Genomic DNA, 13,917 nt, shown 5'->3' with positions numbered 1-13,917 from the left:
GTTAAAAATCAAATGCTACATAAACCCAGCCTAATGCCAATGACAGTGGAAGACACTGGATTCATGAGTGTGTGCTCTCATTACCTCTAGTCGCTGTGAACATTAAAACAAAAGTCCATTTTATGTTTATGTTCTGCAAAAAAAGGTTAATCCAACTCTTAGGTCCAGTTACCAAGAGCTTGAAATGTTCTGTGACCAGTTCTTGGTGCACCAGGTTTGATGAGATGATCAATCACGTTTAAACTTCAAAAGGCTCAAATTTTCCATGGTTTCCCAGTCATTCAGTTCATTAAAGGAATTGAACCATCTTGTTGGAATGCAAAGCTGCTTCTTCACTTTCGTCTGCATCGTGTGAGTCGACCTTGTTCAGGGTTTGAGCCCAGAAAATCTATAAACAAAGAGGATGGATACTCAAGTTTAACACAGAAACACTTCATGTTATAAACATACTTTTTACACAACGCTTCTAAATTACATTACAGCAGCACATGACCTGGCTCATCAGCGTCTCACCAATTGCTAATAGCTCTTTCACAAACAACATCGAGTAATTTTGATGAATTCTGACAGATAAAAAATCTACACTAGGACTGTGTCAATTGCAGGTTTCTGGCCAATCTTTAAAAATCTGACTTGTCAATTCTGATTTTGGCCGATACTGATTGTCTTGTCTGAATATTGCTAAATGCAAAAAATGTCAGTGGGTTGGCAACAGTGRGGTGACTATTGATAACTGCAAACATGGAGACATGACCTGGTGGGCCAGTCTATCAGTCAAATGTCTCTAACAGGAGAGGAAAGCGGTTGATTTTTAGATCTTTGCTGAGGTAGATAAGATCAGTGGATGAAATCACTTTCACATGTATTGGCGGATCACCAATCTTCAAAATTAAGGATTTGGGGAAGATTTATTGGTGCACCCCTAACATACACAATACCCAAATATTTTCTTGAGAAAATAAAAACATACACTAATTTTTGCATATCTGTTAAAATAAAGTGACCATGTCATGATTTTATGTTATGAGATGTATAATTTGTGAAAATAAAAACTCCTCCACTCCCCCTGAGCTACTATTTCCATCTGAAGAAATCCATCATTCCCAACCAAAACCAACCAATCAGAGACAGGAGGATAGTCTTAGCRCTGTCAATCAACCTCTTCATGCTGTCAATCAACTTACAATACAGGAAAACCGTTTATCCACTGTCATCGGTGTCCATGCTAACTAGCCTTAACATTCATGAGAGGTTCCGTTAGCTGCAGCGTAGCCAAATGCAAGAGATCAGGGAGAAGGAGGATGAGCAGCACCACAAGAGTTTGTGATTGACACACTAAGATCTGCCTCCTGGCTCTGACTGTTTGAATTCAGTTAGCACTGACTAACAGAAGAGCTACATTTTTTTCACAGATTATCTCTCATGCAATATCACAACAGTGACAGCTTCAACAAATATGTAAAAAAATATATAAGCTACATAGTGCTGCATTAGACATTATTAGAAAGACACATAAAACATTATGCCTATGTTATTGTAGAAAACACCACACACTTCTTAATTTAAACTAAAGGTTTAACAGGTTGAGTAAAACAAAAACAAATGTACACACCTATTTTAAAGATGCCTAGTTGCTCTCCAGGAAAAGTTCAGAAGAGTCTGGATGCAGCTGTTGAGGAGATAAAACAAAATAACCCTATAAGGAGAAAGAAATATAAACACCAAAACATGCAAGTCTTCCAATAATTAAATCAATTAGTTTTTTTTTTTTTTTACAATAAAATGAAATAATTTATCCTGACAACAAAGTTAGAACAGTACTATTTATATAGTTTTTAAGCTAAGCTACAATAACCGATAATGACTTTGCAAGCAGGCATTTCAGTAAAAACTCCCAATTGGAAGAATCTTTTTTTTTTTTTGCAAACGTCACTTTTATTTACTCTCAGTGATGTTTGTTCCTATTTCAGAAATAGGAAAATTAACTATCTGTATGTACAATCCACTGACTTACAATTTCTATGAGGCAAGAAGCTTCTGGCCCATTGTAACAGTTTATCAAATTAACCTAATCTCAACATGCCTGATTAGAGCATCGAACATGCAACAAATTTAACGCTGACTGAAACATGAGCCTTCGCCACCCCAGTCTTACCGTCGTCCCCTGGTCAAACGGTTTCCCTCCCCTGGTCTAACGGCTGCTCCCGCTCCCCGCCAAGTTTAAGCTAGTTCGTCGTTTGACCCCACCACACTCCCATTTCCCATATTCTAAAACCCCAAACTTGACATGGAAAGTATATTTACCGAAGTTAAATGGCCACCTGCTTTTATGTTAACAACCGGGACGTCAAATCATGTTTAGCAAATAAGACAACTGCAGCTTGATATTTTTAAAAAGCAGGATTGAGACATAAGTAGCATGACGCCATGAACGGTTAGCTTCCACGCGCCCAGTTCAGTTTGACTTGGAAAAAATGGCCGGTACTTTGAGTTCGGTAAAATACATGAATAGTAATACAGCAATCACCGCGTTTTACTTTTATAATACACAAGCAAACACAGCATTGTAAAAAATAACATATACCTTTTTTGTAAAAAAAAAAAAAAAAAAAGACTGCAAAATAGTTTGCACAAATATTTCAAAACATTATTCACCGAAAACAATGTGTTCTCATTTATTTTACTTTACCAGGGAGGTGGCAGAAAGGTAACTCCATCTCTTAATCCAACCGAAGTCCAAAAGATATTTGTTCCAGGGTCCGGTTAGCGAGCATGAAATGTCGTCTGACCAGTTTTCGCGCTTCGCGAAGGTTCTTGTTCCCATGATGCAATGCGTAAAATGGAAAATACAGTACAAATACCTGTAAAACTAAAAACGGAAAAATTCCTTCAAATTTCTACTGTACATTTAACCGTTTTTTTACAGTTTTTTTTACAGTGTAGAGAGGATTTCTAAAGGTAGATGTTTGCACTAGATTTTCCTTTGTCAAATAAAGAAGGGCCAAACATTCACCCATGTTAATCATACAAAATTTAGAAAACTATATTACATTTTCCTCTATCGCATGCACGCTTATTAAAAAAATATAAGTTTGTGGATGTAGTGTGAAATTTCTAAAAGTTAAAGGGGTAAATCCTTTAACAAACTCTCTTTGCATTAACTATTGTTTGGATCACCATATATTTATATGACTCATGCAACAACTTGTTCATTAACCGTGTCTGTGAGCCCCAGCAGCAGCAAATGCAGACTATGACTAAACACATTATGAGCTGGCTGTATATAATAATAGAAACAGAATATATGTTGTTTTTCAGAAAACTGGGCTGCCAAGCCCCAGATTCATTTTTTGTTACTTTTAAATAATAACAATCAGTGCTTGCATTTGTCTGCTAATATTTAATTAAAGTTAATAAAGAGAAATAAATAAAGTGAATGTATGTGGCTATTCATTGGCTCCCCATGATTGTTAAGGATATGATGATTGAAAACGGAACTGAATTTAATGAGTTAATTAGCTTAAGTCAAACTTAGAATCAAAAACTGCTTTCTAAAAACTAATGCTGAAAAGGATGGCTTGTAGTCTTGAAAACTCATCTGCACCTGCTGCCCCCATCCACCCCCACCTCAAAAACGTACTCAACAGCTAAATGCGATGATAGATGACCACATGGGCTATTAGGAAGAATATCGCACCTCATTTCAGTTTTATGGTGGGCTGTATTTCTTGGAACAGGAGTCCACGCAGACAAGGAGGTAAATCAATTGAATGACACTGAGGACAGAGGCACATATTTCCAGAAACTCATCACGTCTACAGCTGGTCTGAGATCTGCTTATTTAGCCTTTGAGAGAGCAGAGCCAGAAATAGAACATATGAAGGATCTTTCTGTGGAAAACAGTTTGGGTAATGCTGTCTAATTACTTTAGTCTAATTGTGTTCTTCTCCTAGCTAGCCTTCCTATGTGGTTCTGTCTAATTTGCATTTAAGAAATTTCCATTTCATAAGCGAGACCTCTTACAGGTCATTCCTGTATGTGAAATCAAGACAGAACTGGCATTGTCCATGCTGCATCACATCCCAAACGTCAATGGATAGGGTCATACATACCACTTTCCTTTGTTTTGCAGATACATTTTTAAAAAGTAGCATTGCATTTGTAGTCTACCCTCATCAATCTGATTCCCCTCAATAAAATCAAAAGCAATCCTGTTTAGCCACAAACTACGAAGACACTGTAAACCTGTAGAAGAATGTAGTCTCAGATACTAAACTTAAACAGTGTGACCTTAGTGATTTCACTCAGAACTCGCCATTTTTAGAAGAGGCAGCATCATACTGTGGGGTTACTTTTCTTTGACTGATACATGGAAGTTGGATGAACCTGATACAGGGCTTTCCTGGGAGAAAATTAATTAACGGCGAAAATAGCTACATTCAGGTAAAATCCAACCTGCTTCTTAAACAATAAAGTTGTCTGTATCTGCAGAAGGTTTACCTGTTACCTGTTTTTTGGGTTAAAAATCACCATGATGTGTATGAAATGTTTTCTGTGATTACCAGCTGGATGCTCCTTGCTGCGTTTGTTTCACAGCGTTGCCTCCAGCTCTGCTCGGTTCTGGTAAAGTCCTCCCCAAGGAGCCGTTTTGTTTTGCTTTCAGACGCCTGACTGGCAGCCTAAATGCATCTGCAGAGGCCTGCGAGGAGACGAACAGCAGGACAACGTTGTGAGCGGAAAACAAACAGTATTGATTCTGCTGGACTCAGTAGTGGGATCAATCATTATGACATTTACTGGGAGCTCCGTGAATCCTGGACTTTGGCTTTAGGTTTCTGCGTGTGTCTGAAATCTGAAATTATTCATGTCATGTAGCAGCGCTGAGATAATAGCATTAATGGGACTGTTTGTTGGAAGGATAACCAGATGCATCAGCCTTCTGGGTGCAAAATTAATTATGGAAGATACAATATATAACTTTTAATGGAGAAATATTTCTTATTGTCAAAACACAGAAAATGACAAACTGCAATACTTTTGTTTGTTTTTATAGCATCTAGCAGATGTTGTTTTGACTGGAAAAAGTCTAAAAAAGAAATATTACTCCACTTGCCTAAAGCTCMGAAACGCTAGAGACCAGCTGGAAATCAAAATGAAGCAATTAGGTTTCAAAAAAGAAGAAAGGTAAAGATACACAGCTGTTACTAGATAATCCATCCATCCATTGTCTACACTCACTTGTCCTTGAGGGTGATGGTGGGAGGGAGCCATCGTCAGCCATCTCTGGGTACGCGGTAGAATACACCCTGGATAACACATGTAACACAATTTGGAGAGGCCAATTAACCTGACAGTCATGTTTTTGGACTGTGGGAGGAAACCGGAGTACCCAGAGAAAACCCATGCATACACAGGGAGAACATGCAAACTCCATGCAGAAAGACCGGGGCCGGGAATCGAACCCAGAACCTTCTTGCTGCAAGGCAACAGCTCTACCAACTGCGCCACTGTGCAGCCTGGAATGATGATCCATACCTAAATATTGTAATTTAAAAATAAAGTAAAAACTGTTTATATTTCAATGTCATAATTCACATGATTAGATTTAAGTAAAATACTTTAAAAACAAGATGCAACATAATTTTTCAGTCCAGAATTGTAAAATAGTCACTATATGTCCTTATGATATATTTAAGAAAATTTGCATTATGTCTACTGCAAAGAGGCAAGTTAATATTTCAAATTGTTTAAAATGTCTGGCAGAGCAGACTTTCTGTTTGGCAGGAACAGGATTGCCCAGCAGACCCCACCCTGCCGCCTTCACCTCATTATGACCTGCCTGGTCACCCACAGACTCCCCTTCTGAACACAATCCTCACTGGATTTCCCTCACCAGCACTGACCTAGCAGGAACCCCAAATACAACAGGATTCTAAGAACAGAAGCTCTCTCTGGTACCTGCAGCAAATAAACACAATTCAAAGAAAGATTAAGATTTGCCGGGCAGTTTTTCAGATTTCTTTTTGGTAACAACAAATGTGCATGCATTTAATTACATTACAAATAATTGTCATGCTTCTTCCTTCCTCAAGCACTTCATGACTGAACTTGATTATGATCTAATCTGCATGCAGAAACTACCTGGGTTCATTACCCGGCATCAGCAGCTTACATGTTCAAGATTTAAAGGTCACATAAGATATCTCTATGGTAATCAGACACTATGGTATTGCAGTACAACACTCAGGTGCAGAAAGCGCCTGATGTTAACATAAACTATTATGTGTCAACATATTCAGATAAAATATATGAGCCTGGAATGGTTTGTAATTGCCAATCAGTGACTAATGATGCTGGAAAACAATTACATAATCAATAATAGGTGAAAAAAAAACAACCTTAAAATCCCAAAATGAATAAAACAAAAAAGAAAAAAAAACATTCAGAAGGCAAAGCTTTTTGTTAATACATCTTTGGATGTACACATACAGGAAAAACAAACTGCAACATCTACTAACACCTTTTTAAAAAATTAGGTGGTTAAATAATTAAAGCCAAACTGAGTACAGCCTTGCAGCTTTCATAGCACCTGAGAGAGAAAATAACTGGCAGAATACTACAATCGCTTTGCAAACCAAATTTTTCTAAACATGCCAAGCTGGAAAATAGCAACGACCTTAAAGAAAACATGTTGCGTCCCACAAATAAGGGATGCCCTGTATGGCTATTTCCAAATTATTTTAAGGGCATTTATGTACGTTTGGCCTCTTTTCACTGTCCTGTGGGGTTACTTTTAATATCTCTACATCAGTTTCACTAAAGCTAAATCAGAGTTAACAATTTTAGCTTAATTTTTTATGTAAACCACAGCAAGTGAGACGTGACGGAGTTTGGATTTAACAATAGTGGTTGGTTTAGTGAAGCATAGAAAAGAAATATCCTTACTGACAAAGCTGAAACAAATTCTTTATTGTTCTATCTCTCTGAGGATCTGCGGTTTGCTTTGCAGAATGAAAAAATGGACACCGCTTTCCACATAAGTTAAATTACTTTTTGCTTGGCAACTAATACAATAGTTGAGCAGCTGTTGTGTATGGAAGATCCTCGTATCACCTTTTGTCCTGATAGTTCCCAACACACACAAACACAAACAACCATCTGTACAAATATTCATATATTCACACACATTGTAGCATCGTGCAAAGACACACAATTGCTGCTATAAATAGTTATCACTGTGCTTGTCTTCATAAGATATTTCTTGCAGTCAGTTCCTATTATTTTGCAGCTTCTGTCTCACTTTTACCTCCCCAGTTTATTTTCTCCTCTCCTCCAGCTCCTTCTCAACCTGACTCTCCTCCCTTAGTCGGAATACAAATAACCCTCTCTCCTCCTCTTTCGCATCTCTTTCCGTCCATCTCCATTTTTTTACTCCTACAACAGCTCGTGTTCCCCATAAATTTTCTCTGCTTGAATTCTTGCTCCTCATCTTCAGGCATGACTCATAGACTTTACCCCCTCCTCTCCCTCATCCCTACATCTCTGCACTTTCTCCTGGGCGTCTGCTTAGATTTCACCTCTTTCTTGCTCTTTCTGTTTCTTCCTCTCTTTCTTATTCTTCTTTAGGCCCCTCTATTCTTTTTTTTTTCCGTCATTATCACCGAAAACCTCCCATGTGTTTTTCACCCCCTTTCCAACTACTTTAAATTGTTAAATCTGAGTCAACAGTTTTGCTCTGAGCCGCGTAATGGACTGGATATGCAAATATAAAATCTTTTTTTCATTGCCCCTCAGCACCTGCAGTACGTCGTCATGGTGATCTCCCTTTAAATGTCAAATTAAAGTAAGTTTTCACCTGCAATGTTGAATTTCAGATGCATCTTTAGTGTCTTCACATTATTTAAGGTCATGTCAGATGAGTTAAGGAGTTCATCCTGCATCAAGACCTCGTAGGTTTTATATTAGCTCCACATCCTGGGGCTAAAAGCACAGTGACTCATTCTGTCTTGGGCATTTTTAGTCCATTGTCTGACTGGTGCCTGCTCTCTTAAACAGGTACAGAAAGCATAAATGCACTCAAGAGGAAAGAGTGGAAAATTCTTGGTTCTAATAAGATCCTACACACATTTAGCATGTAGATCTCATGGATCAAACTCTCACTGAATATCGATTAGTAATGCAGAGATATTTAAATAGAACTTTTGAGTATTAATGACCTTTAAGTCAGAGGTAATTTTCTGAAATAGATGTGTTAAAAGCGAACAAAAAAACCCCAACATGTTTTACTGCAGAAGCATGTCTCAGAAAGTTGAGAAAATTAAGTCTCACATTGGGGTTGCTAAGGCAAGAAAGAAAAATCTCCAAAGTCCATTCTTAAAGACCTGCAGCAAACAATGACATCATGAGGTCCCAAAGTCTCCATAACAACTACGAGGTCCTATCAGTTCTCTAAGCTTCTGTTAGGAAAGTACAACAAGAAAAGCATTTTCTTTCAGAAAATCACAAATGTGAACATGGTATTCATATTCACTAAACGTTACTGGGACAGTAAGTGGAATAGTGTTCTTTGGCCAATAGGCAGCACATTTCCATGGGCATGTTGTGTCATGTCCCATGTACAGAGGAAACAGCCAACAATTCCTATTTTTGGCTTATCAGCCAAGAATCATAGTACAAGGCAAAGTGCTGTCCAAGTGTACAGAATATTAACAACAGAGGAGCATGTAATCGTGGAACTGCAATTTCCTTGTATTCTCCACTCCTGAGTAAATGGTCATAAATTAAAGTTTGATTGTTTTCTAAATCGATTAGTGTGCAATTGTGCCTCTATAGTAAAAGACAATGTCATTTTCAGTCTTTTCATCTTTACCAGAAGGGCTGGTAAGTTATGAGGTTCCACTCACTGTAATATAAACTTCCACTTCACGTTTGTGATGTTGATTTCTTTTTTTTGTTGTATTACTGTATTTTGTTGGTCTTCTGAATGGCTAGCTAATTACATAAATTATTTTTCAATTTACATTTCAAATGGATCCTGCAGAAGTAGAGTCTATTGATGTTTGATGCCAAAAAATAATAGTCAAAAAGCYTTTGTCGTGTCTGACTCTAACTGTGCACTCTACTCTGTAATGCACACTAGCAATAATAGGCTTCACATGAATGTGAGTAGCCCACGATGTGCTCTAATGCACCCTCATACCCGATCAAAAGCTGGCTTTTGAACAGTGTTCTCATAATTACCTGGGAAGGCTCAGTGCTCTTTAGCCTGGAGGATGATCTGGTCATGGTTTCCACAGTTTCAAATTATTTTTTTCTTTTTTTTTTTTTGCTGTCAGGCAGGAATTGATAAGAGTTTGAATCCAGATGAGGCAGCAGTTACTCCTGATCCCAATACTGTAATATAAGTGGCTGCAGATGATGGTTTTTGGGGCTCTTGCAGGGATTTCTGCAAAATCATTGCTAATGTATTCCTTCCTTTTGGGTTGATCGGAACAAATACATTAAAGAAATTTTCTATTTTTATAGGTGTTATTTTTCTTATGAAGGCACATTTCTCATTATTTATCTGATTTTTTTATTAATATTCACTGTAAATAATGAATTTCTTGAGTCTTTGAAAAGCAATGTTTTGTGCAGTCACATCGTTTGGATTCATGGGTAATTTACTGCAACTAATCTACACTAGGAATGGATGTGATTATCTCAGCCATCAGGATGATCTGGAAAGGAAAACTAAAGCACCATATGGCTGATATTTCACAAAGCCTCCTCCGCTTCTTTATTATCTATAACAGTACAAGCAAAATGAAGTAAAGTAAAGCTGATGAACATGATTCCTAGTGTCTAGATGAATCGTAACAGAAAGCCCCCCTGAACCTATGCAGTTTAAACTCTGACCTGCGAATGTTGAGGTCTGTAATTTAATTAGTAGCTGCTGGTTATGTTTTTCTGTCTTCATTCTCTGACGTCAAGGACAGAAAATCTGTCAAGCACCTCACAGCGCTGGTACAAGCCTGACAACAGAGGAAGGATGACACGCTGCTGGACTGTGAGAATCATAATGGCAGGTCTGGTTGGTAAGCCACAGTGAAACGGGGACACAATAGTCACAAAGATTTCTTTTTTAACAATGTTTTTTCTACCACGGTCTCATAGAAAATATTAGTAATTAACACAAATTTTCTGCTTTCTGACCAATTCTTCTCAGCTAATTTGTAACGTATTTGCATCCCTAGTAAAAAGGTGTGTCTGTAGGATAAACCTGTACAGTAAAAAAAAGATTTGACACAAAGATTTATTTCTCTAAGATAAGAAAACCTGATATTTGGTTTGGGAAATCTGGAGATGCTCACCTAAACCTGTCCATATCTGTAGTCAAAGCAATAATTATACATTTTAAGATAGCTTGAACTGTGACAACCAAGGCTGGAGGAGGACTCGCTGCTATCTTCCCACCACATGCAGTGAACTGGATGGCAAAGGATGTAAACAAATCTCCACATCTCCAGCAGTGTAAGAAAAAAAGTATGTTGGTGGAGGATCTATGATGCTGTTGGCCTGTTTTTCCTCCCAAAGGCTCTGGGAACCTTAACAATTCATTATATCCTGGGGTCTCTCCCAGAAAGCTGACATTTATTTGTTGTTACAACTTTCAAACTTTACAACTAAATCAACAAAATAACACGCTAAACATCTCTGTATGTTAAGAAACCTTGTGAATTACTATAGCTGAAGACAAATTGTTGCCCTATTAAAAGAAGGTTATGCAAGTTATTAACACCAGGGGGAGGCAATAAGTGTGGCACTCTTAAACAATTATTTCTTAATATGAATCTGTTTAATTGTGCTTGAATTATATTTTCTTATTTGGGGATTGCTTGATTAAGATGTCTTTTTTTTTATTATTAAAAATATTAAGAATTCTTAACAACTTTGAATCAACTGGATGACCTGAAAAAAACCTAGCATCTAATTTAGACCAAAGCAGTTTTGATATTCAACATATGTTATGTTTTAAGGCTGGAAAACAGAAGAACATTAAATTTTAAGCATTTTGTTCCTGGATGAAAATTCATTCCAAGAGCTTGTGCAACACGGCTGCAGCTCATTTGTGTGAATTTATTGAGTGTGAAGTCAAGAGGTGTGCTTCTGCTCCCCGTCTGAAATGGAGATCCGAGTTAATAGAATCGGGAGCAGCAGCCGTCTCTCCTCGCCGGATCCCGGCAGCTGAATCAGTGTGTTTTCATTTTGTGTTAGATGAAGAGGGGAAGCTGGGGAGGAAGAGAGGAGGCGAAAGCAGGGATGTTTGAAGGAAGGGAACAGCTTGTTGGAGAAAGAGAGAAAGGAATAAGTGGAAAGCTCAGCTGCAGACTTGAACAGACTGCAGCGTCATACATATTACATGCATCAGATATTGCTCATATCAACACTTGCTCACTGTTACTCGAGTGGAATAAAACTTCCAGATCCTCCAGGGATGATAAATATAAATCCGGAGAGTAAATGCATGGAGCTGTCGGAACCAAGCTGACGTGTTTAACATGAGTGGATTTAAATCAGCTGATGAATCCATAAAAACCATACAGCTCAAGGACTTTAGTGGAACTGAGTCTGCAGTAAAACATGAACTGTCCTCTACTATTCTTTATCTGAGTTGGCCAGCCAGCTGCATTTATGTGTGTTGTGCAGCTTGAGAAGAGGAGGGGGGGGAAGAAAACGAAAGAGAGATTAGTGAATGCAAGTGAGCCTTAATGTTAGCAAAGTTTACAAAAAGGTTAATTTTCTCCTAATGTAAGCTTAATTTGGCAGGTGCTGCAGATTTCAGTGTAGTAATTGCAACATTGTTGAGGAAAATCCATCTTTAAAGCTCCCTGTGATCCGTTACAAGTGCCTGCACACTTCTTGCTCAGAGTTCATTGGGTTTATTCAGTTAAAACACATAGGAGTGGTGATTTGATCCACTGCCACGTGTACACTAAAGAAAACTACTAGTTCTGATTTATTTAGGTTTACAAAAGATTTAATAGGTAGAAGAATTACACATATCCTCTGGCATTAACAAACTATTTCAGATTAGAACATTTTGACAGATTTAAACAGATTCTGAATCATTTGGGTTGCAAGAAGTTCAACCTTACCACTTAAAGCAAAGATTGATTGTTTTCAAAACATTTTGGTTCAAAACATAAAAAAAAAATATCTAGCTATATATATATATTTTTTTTAGCTAGATAAAATATATCTAGCTAAAATATATTTATATTTTAGCTAGATATACAGTATTTAGCTAAAATAGCTAAATATATCTATTTTAGCTATTTTAAATGTCTTCATGGATGTCTTCACTAACTTTTCCCTGAATTTTATTGTTGGTGTTTTGGTCTGAAATTCATGCAGTGTCCTGACATATGGGTAAAATGTTTTACTACAGCTGCATATATTACAAGTAAACAGCTTTTTCCTCCTATTCCTGTCACTTTTTGACAAAAACATGCAAATAAAGGGGTAAATTGAACTTTCTCAAAACATCTCTGATGCTTTCTGTGATCTGTGCTGGTAAACTTGTTTTTTTGGAGTTTCGGTTTTTGTATTTATTAACAATGACAGACAACAAAATACCACAAAAATATAAAGTCTGCCCATGGCATGGGGTTGAAAAGATGTCAAACTATTTCAGTTATTTTACAGAAATCTGTGGCTGGTAGCTTTAATCTTCTGGTGTTGTCTTTAAAAGACACAAACGAACCAGTTCATATTTCCTTTGTTTTCCATCCTGGGCACAGACAGAAGACCTATTCAACCCGGCACCCATGCAGGTTGCCTTGACAACAAATAGTCAAGGCTGCTGGACAATAGCACAGGATGAGGCTAGCTCATAGACCTCTTTGACAGTCAGTGTTTTTGACGTATCATGGAATCAGAGGCCCAGGTCAACACAACAGAATAAAACATCTCAACTGAATGCACACCTTGTTTCTTCTGCTGTCCCTGCTTCAATTTTTTTTAATCACACTGGAAAAAAAAACATTTTGCATTCTTGAACCTTTGAACTCAGTTATGTCTTCTGTAAAAGCAGTGGCTCAACTGAATCCTAACATGAGATGCAATAATGAGAAAATTATTTGTAGGAGGGAATGCGCTAAAACGAAACTGAAACTTTCATCTCAGATGAGGTTTCAGACGCAGCTTAAGATGCAGATCAAGTTTAATTACAGTGTCATCATTTGAGATGAACAAATTAGAGTTAGGTTTTTTGTTGTTGTTCTAAGTATATTAGTTAACTGGACCAGAAAAAAGACATTATTTCTGTTTTCTATCAGAAAAATTTGAAGGATTATGTGTGGAAATCAGGTGGTGACACGTTATGTTATGGAGTAAGACAATGAGCCAAAACACATCAATAACTCCTCCTCATAACTCAAGAAACAAAATTATGATTTTAAGGTCCTGTCAAAAAAAAAGAGAGTCTAAATTTAGATGCTGTGTTTTGCTGGTAAACAAGCAGTTCATGCTTGAAAACTCCTTCACATCGATTTAAAAGACTCCTTGTCATCTCGCCTGATGAGAGTCGGTGATGAAATCAGTTATTATGTTTTGGGGGGCAAATATTTTCACATGGGGCCTGAATGTGTTTTTAGCTATTATGCATCTCTCTTCTCATTAGAGAGAAAGTTGTCAAAGTTGATCAAACTAATTTGATAGTTTGATCTGAAACATGTAAGCATCTGGATTTTAGAACAATTAATGAATTCACTTTCAGCGTGGGCACCCATGTTTTTTTTTTTTTTTTTTTTGCTGAAGTTACTTGAATTTTTGACAATGTGTTCATGCACATAAAGTGTGTTTGTGCAAACGTGCCACGGCAGGAGACAGGAGACCGGGGTGTGCGTGTGTGTGTCTGTGTGACGACGGTATACC

General features: G+C 37.5%; 2 long non-coding RNA genes across 3 annotated transcripts in view; one reads left to right on the top strand and one right to left on the bottom strand.

The window, feature by feature from the left end:
* The window catches only part of LOC103472842 (uncharacterized), an 18,443-nt gene extending 12,462 nt beyond the window's left edge, over nt 1-5,981 (top strand). For both annotated transcript variants that reach the window (XR_534936.2, XR_534935.2), the window contains exon 3: nt 5,785-5,981. This is a non-coding gene — a long non-coding RNA (uncharacterized LOC103472842). The remainder of the gene's footprint in view (nt 1-5,784) is intronic.
* LOC103472841 (uncharacterized) lies at nt 110-2,873 on the bottom strand. The gene is made up of 3 exons (XR_534933.2): nt 2,690-2,873; nt 1,613-1,669; nt 110-388 (listed from the first exon to the last, which is right to left on the bottom strand). It is a non-coding gene; the product is annotated as an uncharacterized LOC103472841 (long non-coding RNA).
* Nucleotides 5,982-13,917: the final 7,936 nt, after the last annotated feature.

This window comes from Poecilia reticulata, linkage group LG11 (genome assembly GCF_000633615.1).
Source record: "Poecilia reticulata strain Guanapo linkage group LG11, Guppy_female_1.0+MT, whole genome shotgun sequence".
Lineage (NCBI taxonomy): Eukaryota > Metazoa > Chordata > Actinopteri > Cyprinodontiformes > Poeciliidae > Poecilia > Poecilia reticulata.
Note: the sequence above shows the minus strand (reverse complement) of the source record. Positions and strands in the feature narration are given on the sequence as shown.